We start from the raw sequence: 13,223 nt of genomic DNA on the forward strand, positions 1-13,223 counted from the left end.
TCTTCCGCTCCTCCTCAAACTTAGTCGCTACCCGGCGGAGAATCTTTTCTTGGAATTCCCGGCACCTACATTTGCACGCATGTTGTTGTGGGGGGGCCGCCGAAGATGTAACAACTCGGCGGCGGGCGGCTGCCTGACCACGGCGACGCAGTCCTGCAGGCTTGGGGGCCGGGGCATTGGAAGAGGCAGCAGCTGCTGCCGCCGCCTCCTCCTCCTCCTCCTCGGCCTGATCCACCAGCCGGCGGTAGGCCTCTACGATAGCCTGCAGTTTCCGCTGCCGGGCCCGGTCTGCCAACTCCTTCCTTGTTGGTTTTTTGGAAGGAGTAACTATAAAGAAAGAAACAGAATTGTTGTAATCCAAAATCCCCGCAAATCAAGAACACAACATTGATTCAACACATAGTGGGCGGCACAGTAGCACTAGCAAGCAAGCTGAGTACAAAAAATTGTGTTGCATCTATCTTGAACATTCTACAGCCTCTATTAATTTATTGGACTTTTTGGCACGGCATTATGCCTGCCCTATTAGCATGGGTGTACTTCAACGGTCACACACATTAGAACGAACACCTGTCTTTTTCATATCTCGTTTTCTATTATATACTCTGATTCCGGGAAGGCGGGAACAGTCTCAAAGTAACATTAATTAACAGGGGGCAGCTAGTAGTACATGTCTAGTAGAGACTATCATTCTTTATATCGCGCAACAAACCTTATTTGGTTTGTGTTTCACCAGCAACGACCCATGCACCCAGTCGTCCCCTCCTTCCCTTGCCTTTGGGTTTGCCCAAAACACCGCTGCTGCTGAGACTATCCACTAACCACCGGTATTGGGTGTGTCTCCCAACCACGCTGGCAGCTGTGTTTTCCCCTTTCCATGCTTTAACAACAACCCATGCATCCGACTGCTATCAGCCACTTGCATTACTGTAGTGGTAATGCTAAGCATGGTAATGACAAGTAAAGGTAACATCATATATTGTCCAGTAGAGTACAGTGAGGAAGTTTTCCCCTCCCACCAAGTAATGCGGATCACTATTGAATGTAACTTACCATTGCCCGCCGCTGTTGGCTCCCCCCCCACTGCTGCTGGTGTAGGTGTAGGTGCCTCTGGTCCTCCTGTCCCCGCCGGGATCGCTGAAGCTGCGCCGCTGTCCCCGTCGGCACTGGTGGATGGTAAGGGTTCTGCACCTATAAAAATAAGTACACCTTTTTAGATGGATGCACAGCCCCCTTTGTACTTGTTCACCAAGAATGGAGTTCTTCAAAACAGTTAAGTACAACGTACGTAATCAGTAGGAGTCCACATTGCATAGTACAGCAGAGTCACTACACATATTAGCATTCATTGTTATAGTATGGTACCCAAGCTCATCTCATCTGTCCTGCTACTCTAGTCCTTGGAAATTGGAAGTGAACTATGTAACCTTTGTACATCAATGTATCCAGTTTTGCGCATGCTAACTCGCAGCTTGTTGCGCAGTACGAGAAGACGCTTTGAGGCAACACATCATTGTTCAATGCATACACCTGAAGAGGTTGGAAAATAAAAGGGCCCGTATTTAAGTTTTCTATGTGGATTGTGGAATAGAGTTTGCTTACAGGTTACAACTTCTTTTTAGCATGGCTGCATAAAACTGGCATAAATGTATTTCATACTGTCTAACGTGCACCACTTTTGTCATTAATTTTCGGCAGATGAGAAGATTTCCTTCTACGAAGCGGACATTTCCAGAGCTTACAAAAAAAGAGGAATATCTAACCAGTATACGTTAAATGGTGAGAGGTCTCCGATATTTCCCACATTTCCCTATTGTGCACTAGTAGCTGTACAAATGTTGATTACTTTATTCTGCCTTTTTTAACTCTGGATTTTTTCTGGTGGGCCCTTCGACGTATTTCACGGAACAACTTAAAAACATTGATGTTACTTACTTACTTCTAACAAAATAAAGCTTTTGAAGTACCACTTTGACTCTGAAGTTTATTTTCAGTGTCTGTTGTCTTGTAGACTCACACGAGTGAGTGAGCAAAAGGGGGTTTCTTAGGTAATGGTTTGTGTACTAAAAGCATTCCGCATCTTGGTATTGGGGTTCAGGAGTGTGATAATTGAATAATTGACCAATGACTGAGCCCATATACGTTGTCGTTCAGTGAATTGTGCGTTCCTCAGAGTTCTGTGACTGAGGTGTAAGTAAGGTCCAACCTGCCTATCAGTACCAACATCCAATTTTCTGGTGCATAGTACATAGTTATGTAATATGTATATGACTCCATAGAAGATAGAATACCCACAAGACTAGTAGTGGTATACTAACGTTTACAAAATACTAGACAAACATCATTCTGGATGCATACTTGGTTGGTGTCAATTGCCAAAGCAGACACATTACAGAGGAAAAAACAAGCACTGTTGGACTTACTGGGGACAGCAGCAGGATCCTCAGTAGAGGAGCTCTGTGTCCGTGGTTGTTCACCCGCCGACTCGGTCCCTGCATTCTGCTTGCCCCTGGGTTCTGTGGTTCATGTAAAAAATAATAAACAAAGAGAAAAACATTGAGTGCTGTGAAACATAGACATCATTGCAAAAAACACTGCTAGAACATTAAAAGAAACAAACATTGATCTAACAAATGACTACTGCCTTGCAGGATTCACTGACTGTATACTTGTAGGAAACAAATCACATGTTCCATAAACATTCTGATTGCAGATTAATAAGTAACACAGAGGCAGTAACACCTGAACAACACCACCGATTCAAGAGATTCAAGAATGGGGTAATCAATTATCTGTGAGTAGTCATTTCTTTTTCATTTTTGCCAGCAAAATGACATAGATCATAAGGAGGAGACATGCAGAAATTTTGTGCATACACGAAATTGTACGTTCGTTGCATCATATTTTGTTCTGCTACTGACTGAATGCTACTGCTGCCAAGCCTACCACTCATTAAACAAACTACATCAGTTCTATGGAGGGCTGAGGCAGGGGTGGCTCTAGGCTCATGGTGGTCCTCCTGGGCAGGGAGCCTAGGTAGGGGGCCCCAGAAGAGGAGGTCGGGGCGGAGGACGGAGGACAGTGAAGAGGGGGAGTCAGTCAGGGTGTTTGGAAGTGGAACAGAGCCGGAGGCAACAAATCCATGCCAGGGGCCGCAACGCAAATATGTATCCATCCTCAGAGTATTATTAAATTAAGGATATATATTGGTGCGGTGGCCCCTGAAGTTTGGTGGCCCTGTGCAGCTGCACAGCTTGCACATGCCTAGAGCCGGCCCTGGCTGAGGTAAGAAGAACAAAGTAACGTTAGCATTCATTGCCAGAGGAGGATTCGATTCATGCAGAAGAGAAGGCCGTGAAAAAAATGCTACAATATGCAAACTACGTACAATTATCCATCCACCGCTATTTCACTGACGGACAAAGGAAGGACAAGACTCTATTAATAGCATTAACTAACTTCAGTTCTCTACAATAAAGAAAATCTCACATCAATAAACAGCAACAGCTAGCGCCAAGTTGAAACAACACGCAAGAGTCAGTGAAGAAGAACACTGTCATACAATTACAGTAGATATACCGGAATACATCGGAAATGTAACTAGGAGCAACAGTCATCGCGTTACTTATTCAGCCAATATTTACAAAGATACAATAACAATATTTATACTACTATATATATATATATAAAACTATATATAAAACTATAAAAACTGGGCCGACATTTTGGACCGGGAGCAGGACCTGTTGGACCTGCTTGGTGTCGAGGTTGTGGGTCTTGGTGAGTGGCTACCCCAAAAATAAAGTGTGTGTATATATATATATATATATATATATATATATATATATATATATATATATATATATACACACACTTTATTTTTGGGGTAGCCACTCACCAAGACCCACAACCTCGACACCAAGCAGGTCCAACAGGTCCTGCTCCCGGTCCAAAATGTCGGCCCAGCGGTGGGACAGCTGATGGTGGGTACGCCGGATACCGGAGCAGCGGAAGACTGCACGGCACACCTTCGCCCACCGCCGGAGACGCTCTTCAATGCGCTGGTAGCCGGAGCCGGGCCTGCCGCCTGCTGCCAAAGTCAAGGGGAGGTGGCGCTGGATAAAAAAGACCAGGGCAGCCACCTCCTCCTCCCCAAAAAGTTGGCGGGGCGTCACTCCTGCGGGGCGCATTCTGCCGCAAGGCAGCCGGGTTTTTTTCGGCACAGCCGCCTTGCCCTTTGAGCCGCCGATGCTGCTGGCACCCTTCACCATGGTTCTGGGTGGAGGGGAGAAGGAAAGTTTAAGACAAAAAGGTAGGGGAAGGAAGAAGCAAGGTAAAAGAAGGAAGTAATATAAAACAAGAGAAAAGTTGCAAAAAAAGTTGTAAAAGTAAAAATAAAATGAAAAAAATAAACCTAGGCACAGAGAGAGATAGGTAATAAGTAAAGAAAGTTTGAAAAAGTGAGTGAAAAGACCAGGATGGAAGAGATAGGAGTTAGATGCTATAGTAGGCCCAAAACCATAGCCAGAGTGTGAAATCCAAGATGGCTCCGCCCGTCGCGACCGCCGGGGTAAGTTCGCGCGATATTTGACGCGATCACGCACTTTGGCAGTGCGAACGAGAAGATGAGTTCCCGAACATGTCTAACACAACGCGAACACGTTACTTGTGACCCGGAACAGGAAATAAGGGAACGCAAGCGGGCGGGACAAACCTCTTGAGTAACTTAGCGCGCTAGCTATCTCGAGCATGCAGGCAGCGCCCCGAACACGCGCACCGCGCTCCCGAAAACGAAAAACGGCGCGCGAACGGGTCTAGCAAGCAACTACGCATGTCCGCGGAGCTACGCATAGCTCGCGGAGTGCAAGTGCGTCTTCGCGTAGCTTCGCGGAGTGCGGCTACGCGAACTACGCCCAGGGTTAATAATGTTGTCTTTTGGAGGTTGGTAGCAAATGGGGGGCATGCAGGCAGAGTTGTGAAGGACACGTTCCTAGATGAATTGACATGGGTGACACACTTTACATCTCTGTACAAACAATATGATAGTGGTGTCGATGAGATTCCATGGCTACTTCCACCTTCTGAATGTCTTGATTTCACTTTGGATGAAACAAAAAGGGCAATCAATGAACTAAAAAATAGGAAAGCTCCTGGCCCTGATAAAATACCGGGCGACCTCTACAAGCACGAAATTGAAGTTTGGGCTCCTTATATAAATCGTTTGTTTAATGCTTTGTCCAAAAATTGTAAATTCCCTGATAGCTGGCGTGCAGCAGAAGTTGTTTTAATTTTTAAAAAGGGGAATAGATCTGTTCCTTCAAATTACAGACCTATTAGTTTAATGGACACCCTGCAAAAAGTCTATCCCAAGCATTTATTATTCCGGATAAATGATTGGCTGGAGGAGTCAACAATACTTTCTAAATTTCAAGCAGGCTTTAGGAGTAAGATCAGTACCATAGATCAGGTCTTCAGATTTTGTTGTATATATTGGAAATATGTGCACATTAGGAAAGGTCATTTGTATGTAGCTTTCATAGATTTGAGAGCGGCATTTGACCTTGTTCCTCGCAACCTGCTCTGGAGATCCTTAAATGAAGCCGGCCTGCCAGGGTGTATTTTGGTACAAATAATTGAGTTGCACGCTAGAAATCATGCCAACATTAGATGGGGCCCAAATGGTGAACTGACGCGTAACATTCCAATTGAGCGTGGTGTCCGGCAAGGATGCGTCTTGGCCCCCACCCTATTTTCTATATTTGTCAATGATGTTCCTGATCATTTAAATGGTTGTAGCAATGATTCACCACAGCTTAACGGAGAGAGGGTGCCTGCGTTGCTCTTCGCGGATGATACCATCTTAATATCCCAAACCAAGAAGGGCCTCCAGGCACTCTTAAACTCCTTTAGTAGCTACTGCGTGACCAAAGGACTAGAAATAAACGTTGACAAAACTAAATGTATGGCATTGAACCCTAGTAGACCGGACAGAGGGAATCTGATCTTGAATGGCCAAACTTTAGGAACTGTGGATAATTTTTCCTATCTGGGGGTAGTACTCGATTCAAACCTAACATGGAAGGCACACATCGAGAAAAGCAGGGTGTCATATGCCCACAATGTCAAACCAATAATTAATAAATTGAATGCCAGTACAAGTAAGAGCGTAACCCCTGTGCTTGAACTCTTTAAATTTAAAATTCAAGCAGCTGCACTATATGGGGCTGAGATATGGGGACCATGGGCCAAGGAGAGCTTTCAAGGCCTGGATAACAAATTCATGAGAACAATTGTAAGGGTTCCCACTAGTACACCATTAATTCCCCTCCAATTTGATCTGAATTTTGAACGGACTGATTATTTGACCATCATAAGACCATTAATGTTTTGGATAAGGATTTGGTCCACCCCAGAATTGCTAGATTATAGGAATGGCCTTCGAGAGTTATTGAATCTGGACTCTTTTAATTCTATCCTATGGTTTGGGCATATTAGAAAATGGCTCACAAAGCTGGGCTTGTATCCGTTGTGGGAAAATCCAGAGAATTTACCACCTTACGCCAAGTCCATAGTAAAGAGAGCCTTTTGGTCTTATATGACTAATAGGCTTGCACATGAAAGTAAAACTGGGACCCTAATACAAGATTTCTTATCCTTTAAAGATGAACCCTGTTTTGAATCCTTTTTGGACGAAATAGAGCCCCCTGTTGCGAAGTCTCTTTTTCTGAAATTCAGGTATGGGAATCTTATGTTGAACTTTAACATAGAACGTTGGTCAAAGAAAAAATTGGAATGTCTGAACAGCAAAAGTGGGAGATGTCCAATGTGCTCAGTCTTTTGTATGGAGAACGAGGTCCACATGTTGTTTATATGTAAAGCGTATTCGAAAGCCCGAAAAAGATGGCTAAAACCCATGTGTGCGCTCCTAGGAACTAGATCTTGTCTCACAGCATATAGGATCTTAAAAACTAATACTGCCCAGTTTATTGTATTCAGTATCAGTAGGTTCCTCTACTCTGTGTATATTGTTCGCAGGAAATTTGGTCAGATGCTTTGAGTAGGACTCCTTTACAAGCTTATATTTCTGCTGCTAAATGAAACATGTTTTAAAGAGGCTGGAGAAAAATTAATTTTGTATTGTATTTTAAAATTCAATTGTTTTTAAAAGTATTGATGTACGTATATTGCTATGATCCTCCGTTTTATGTATGTATAAATGTGTGTCTTTTATGGCCAACCGGCCGAAATAAAGAAATAAAGAAATAAAGAAAGATTCATCTTTGAAAAAAGAACTTTATTAGATAAATAAATCCATTGGAATAATGATAAACAAAGCTATGTGCAAACAGCACTTTACAAAGACTGTATATAAATTATAATACAAAGCCAAGCAGCACTAAGGCTATTTTATTAATACCAGGCAACCGCCTAGTCCAATCAATCAATCACTCAGAGTTAGTAAAGTGCGGCTACTCACCTGTGGGGGTCTCAAGGCGCTGTGGGGGCACAGAGGATCAGACCAAGTGCTGAATTCATCTGAAGAGCAGCTCATGAGGCTGATGTGCGACGGGTGGTCCCACGGGGGCATTTGAAGCTCCGCACCAGATGCCTTCGGAAGAGCGTGACGGACGGATCCCCACCCAGGAGCCTCCCCCTGCACTCCATGCTCACAAAAGGCCAGATTAGCACCAGTTGTGTTACAACCAGTGAGCAGTAGCACCACGTCAAGGTTCTGACCATTGCTACTGACCATTCACACCATTCATACGGGGGCCTACAACACCCCTTCCCCCTGGGAGTCTTCTCTTCTTCATTGGACACCATGCCCCCACCCTCCACCCCATAAAGACCCTCATTCACACCATTCATAACCCAAGGACTCAGGCGTACGCTGGGCAGCCCCCTCCGAGACCCCCCAGCGTATCGCGGCAGATCCAGGACACACGCTGGGGCCCTGAGAGGGTGCCAAAGAGACAATGCAGCGGGGGCCAAGGTGAGCCCCTACCTGGCCCCTCCCAGGGTGGAGGAGAATCGGTGGGGAGCGTGAGTGCGGAGGGCACTTTAACTCACCAAGCACCGAAGCTCCCCCGCAGCCTGCTCCCTCACTGCCCACCACTAGGTGTGGTGCAGCGGCCAGGGCAGCTGACTTCAGAGCACAGGGTTCAGGGTTCGATACCCGGCTCTGGTGGCAGCTCAGCTCAGCACCATGTGACTCTGGGCAATAGCTCACTTAACTTCCACGACGACCCCCAGCACTTTGAGACCCGGAAGGGTGAGTAGTTTGCGCTTTACAAATACAGATTTAGAAATAAATCCATATTTGTAAAGCGCGAACTACTCGCCCTCAGGGGTCTCAAGGCACTGGGGGGCCGTCGTGGAAATTAAGTGAGTTATTGCCCAGAGTCTCATGGTGCTGAGCTGAGCTGCCGCCGGGGCCAGGGATCGAACCCTGTGCTCTGAAGTCAGTTGCCCTGACCTCTGCACCACACCTCTCACTGCCCCCTCTGGATATATAGGCTTGCAGGAGTGACATCACAAAGGAAGGGGGGGCCAGGATGTACAGGGCTGGTGGAGTGACATCACAGACGAAGGGGGGGACAGGATTTGCAGGCCAGGGGGAGTGACATCACAGACGAAAGGGGGGGACAGGATTTGCAGGCCAGGGGGAGTGACATCACAGACGAAGGGGGGGCCTGTATTTGGGTAGCATGGGCTATGCCTAAATAAGGGTCTGATTTCTATGCCTATAAAAGGGCAATGTGAATTGTACCTATATAAGGGCATGAATCGGGAACATTCATACGGAATCTAAATCGATACACAACAGCACAGTAAGTGACACTCAATAACTTTTGTTGTAAACAAATCTAGGACCCTAGTGTAACTTTCCCCGATTCATGCCCTTATATAGGTATTCTTTACCCTATCCTTTTATAGGCATAGAAATCATTACCATATTCGGCCTGAGCCTTACAGCCCAAATACTGCAAGGCTACTTCCACTAAGTTCCGAGAATTCACAACGATTTCTTGGAAAAACCCGCCTTCAGCAGCTAGGATCTTCCCACTGCTTGAATATTAAGTTATCCAAGAAATCCTGGAGTTTTCTGGAAATTGAACCTTTGAGTGACGTTATTAAGTCCAAATCAGAGGTACAAATCACCTGAGTGGACATATATTGTTCTTCCACCAGTTGTTGAAGTAAATAGCAGTCAAGAAAATCTGTATGACCCAAAATCAATTGGGAAAAGTGAGTAAAAAGGTAATCTAAGAGAAAGGATAGGTGTTCAAAGTATATGATATTAAAGTAAAAAGTCTGAAGTCCTGTGAGACGTTTTTTGTAAATATAGAAGAGGTCGGAGTTGACACAAAGTCGAAGAAAACTTGTTAGAAAATCTAATTTAGCATTATTTAGAATAGAAATTGACACAAGGTGGAAGAAAACTTGTTAGAGTGCTAAGTGGTGTGAAATCTATAGGTGACACAAGGTCGAAGAAACGGTGTTAGGGAAAATGATAATGAACAATCACAGAACGAAATGTTCTATTTTTAGAAAATGGTGCAGTTGTTTTTCCATATGCATGGGGTTGATGACTATACTGTGGATAATTTTAGCTATTGTGACTCCTTTCCAAACTAATTGAACGCAATTGAAACAGAATTGAGCTCAAGTAAGCCAATTGAGAAAGAAAACGTGCATGAGAGTTATGTGTACAAGGCAGAGCTGCATCAAGATAGGTCTATTAGTGACTACACCAAAAATACTTTTTCAAAGTTATTGTTGGAGTACACTAAAACAATGAATGTTGATGACTGATATGTTTGTGTAAAGTTGCCAGCATCAGTGTCAGAAGGGGCGACCTATCACCACCTTCCTCTTACTTATGGAGTAACTTGTAGTGTAATTTCAAGTTTGTTTTATAAGACTGGGAAATTGGAGTATCATTATTCCAATGTAGATGAGATATTTGCGAAATTAAAGATTGATAATACACTAAATAAAAGAAATTATGCAGAGGTAATGATAGAATATTTTCTAGAAGTAGATGAGTTAACCCATGAGTATGCATTTAATAATAATTTGACATGTAAAATGAGAGTTGAAGAGAAGACATTCTTAAACATGGTTGAGGAAAGAAGAATTGCTTATAAACGAAAAGAGAGGGTGAAGCATGCAAAGTCAAAATATTACACGTTTGATGATGAGAACATTGAGGATAAAAATGTGAATGTAGCAATCAATATAGATGCACCAATGTTGGGAAAAATTTGTATCAGAAGAGATAATTCAATGTATGACAATTATTTTGTGGGTGCGAGTTAATGTGAAGACACCTATAGAATCATAGGAGGTTGGGGATTTAAAGGAAATGATCCTGTTTTCCCTGGAATTTATTTTATATGTCGGAATAGAGCCTATTATAGACTGCCAGACCACTGGTATGGGACATGTTATGTGGGTTTGGTCTTTCCAAAAAATGTCCATGTAGATAGAGGTACTAATGGAAAGCATGAGATAGGTGAAGTTTTAAGTAGAAAAAGGAGAGAGAGTGGCTTAGAAATAATAGGAGATGTATTTGGAGCACTGATACCAGCAGTGGGAAATTCGTTTAATGCAAATAGAATCAGAAAATTGTCCACAATAGTTGATAAATTATCAACAGATACAGCAGGAGGATTCCTAATGGTAGATACTGAAATGGTTGCTATGAGAGCTATGGTTGTGCAAAACAGACTTGCCCTTGACATAATTTTAGCAAAAGAGGGAGGAGTCTGTGGAATGTTGAAAGTTCAACATTGTTGCACTTACATTCCAGATAAAAGTCAGAATATTGAGAATTATATTATAAATATTACAGATTTGCATAAAGAAATTGAACCACTGGAGGTTGAAGGTGTCCTTGTAAGGCTGGGTAAAAGCTTCTCAGCAATTAAACATTGGTTTCAAGAAATAGGTAGTTCAAGTATAGGTAAGATACTAATTCCAATAACAGTTATAGTGATACTGATTTTCTTTATAAGGTTATGCTGTTCACATCTAACATGGGCTTCGATTGGAATTCATAGAGCATATTATCAAGACCATTATCGCCGCTTTATCGGCAGTTTCCTGCCGATATAAGTGGCGATAATGTATCGCCTGTTGTTGATAATATGCCCCAAGGTTTTTAAGAATTCAAAAGAAAAGGAGACAAAATTATAGATGTTATTAACAAAAACAAGTTGAAACATGTTCTGCTAAATTTTTCAAAATTTTGAGGGTATTTGGTGATAGAATCACCAGATGAGGGAATTGATGGAGCGAGGTGGCAAACACAAAATATTGTGTACCCCTCGTAAAGTTAATGTCCCATAACATTAATATTGACTGATTGCATGTTTTGCGAAATTAACTAACCATAGAATAAAGTGCATACATGATTTTTATTATTACACATGGGGAGAACTAACTTTGCTTGCATTCTGCAAATAAACCCAGCTAATATGTATTGTTATTGTGTTGTGAATTAATGCACAGCTTGGAAAATAATCAAAATGCAATTTAAATGTGCTTATTGTATTCATTTATGTGGTGGAGAGGTCGAAATGTAAGTATAAAATGCATTTATGTGGCTTATTTGCTATGTAACAACTAACTGGGAAACATTAGTTAGGTGGGAGGTAAACAGAATGGGTTTAAAATTCAATAATTAATATAAATCTGTGTTTGTTTTCACGATAGTTCCAAAAGTGGCCTCTGAGGCCTGTACAACAAAGATGGACGCTTGGGTAAACTGTGAGCAAGAGCTGAACTGAGCAGGCGCGCCAAAACCTGCAAGTCAGAGTGAACTGCCTGTGCTCGAGGAGGTTCAAGGCTGATGTGGCCCGGAACCTAGGATGGGTGCCAAACCTGGGCGACTGAACGTTGAGATCATGAGAATATTGCCTGATGTTGCCACTCAAGGAAATGGCTAGGCCCAAGACTGTCCTAAAACAAAGACTTATTATTTCTTGCTGACACGCTGTGAAAATGATGTTGTAATGGTGAAGAGATGCTCACCCACCCGGATTTTGTCCAATGACAGCCCAAATAAGTGGTGTTAGTTACATTTTAGATAGATTAAGTTAGGGATTTAGGGTATAAAAACCCCTGGTTTTGTCTAGTTGGGATCGCTTTTTTTTTTTTGTAGAGTTTTATATAGCGCGAACTAGAACCGAACCGAATCAGTTATCAGAGCGCTTTACATAGCACCAGTTACGTTACATGAGGACACACTTTCATTTTAGGCACGGGGAGATTAAGTGATTTGCCCAGAATCACAGGGGTTTTTTGACGTCGTTACCGAAACTCGAACCCAGATCCCCAGGTCCGAGGTCGAGCGCCTTAGCCGTTAGGCCAACCCCTCTTTTTCAATTTCCATCGGAGATGCTGCCCGATTGCTGACCGATTCCTGGATGTAAGACTTCTAATGGTTTTTCTTCCTTGTTTGCTTTGCAGGATTGAAGGATAAGATGAGGGTGTTAGTTAGGGATGTTAGGAGAGAATGACTTTGGAACTATCTGTTCTTTGCTAATCTTTAACTGTTTTCTAAAATAAAGCGATTCTTTTTCTGAGCTCTAAATATAATGATCATTTTGAAATAAAGTTTAAGATTTTACTGAATAAAGATTTACTAATGCCTAGATGTCAGACATGATAAAGTTTTGCTTTCAATAAAAATTAGATAAATGAAGAAGTAAGAGCTGGTCTTTGAATTCTTCCTACGCCTAATTTTCATTCTAGCAGATCCATTGCCATTATGGTGGTGTGTCTGAATAATTTAAGTCTGAATAAAACCATGGTAAAATGTTTTTAAATCCGCAGGTGTAAATAATGAATAGTTAAATAGGTTTAGACGCTCCACCTAAATGTTACAGCGTTTCTCTGCTGCGATTCACCAGAGCCTTGAAGCCGAGCGTAAGTAAACAGGGTAAAAGCGCAGTGCTATGGGCCCCACTGATGCATGATTTGTGTGTTTTATGGTTTCAGTGTAATGGTGAGTGTTAATTAGAAATGATTTCTGGAGCCGCGCTGTAGCAAAATCTTAGGGCAGCAAACATGTACATACATGTGTGCATGTGTCAGTCTGATTCCAGGTGCCACAATTGAACTCCGTATGCTAACACTTGCGGCCACATGCATCAAAGTGCCCATTTGTGATTTCTTATTTGCGAAAATTAAGGAATCGCAAATTGGTATGCATT

This window comes from Lissotriton helveticus, chromosome 5_1 (assembly GCF_964261635.1).
Source record: "Lissotriton helveticus chromosome 5_1, aLisHel1.1, whole genome shotgun sequence".
Lineage (NCBI taxonomy): Eukaryota > Metazoa > Chordata > Amphibia > Caudata > Salamandridae > Lissotriton > Lissotriton helveticus.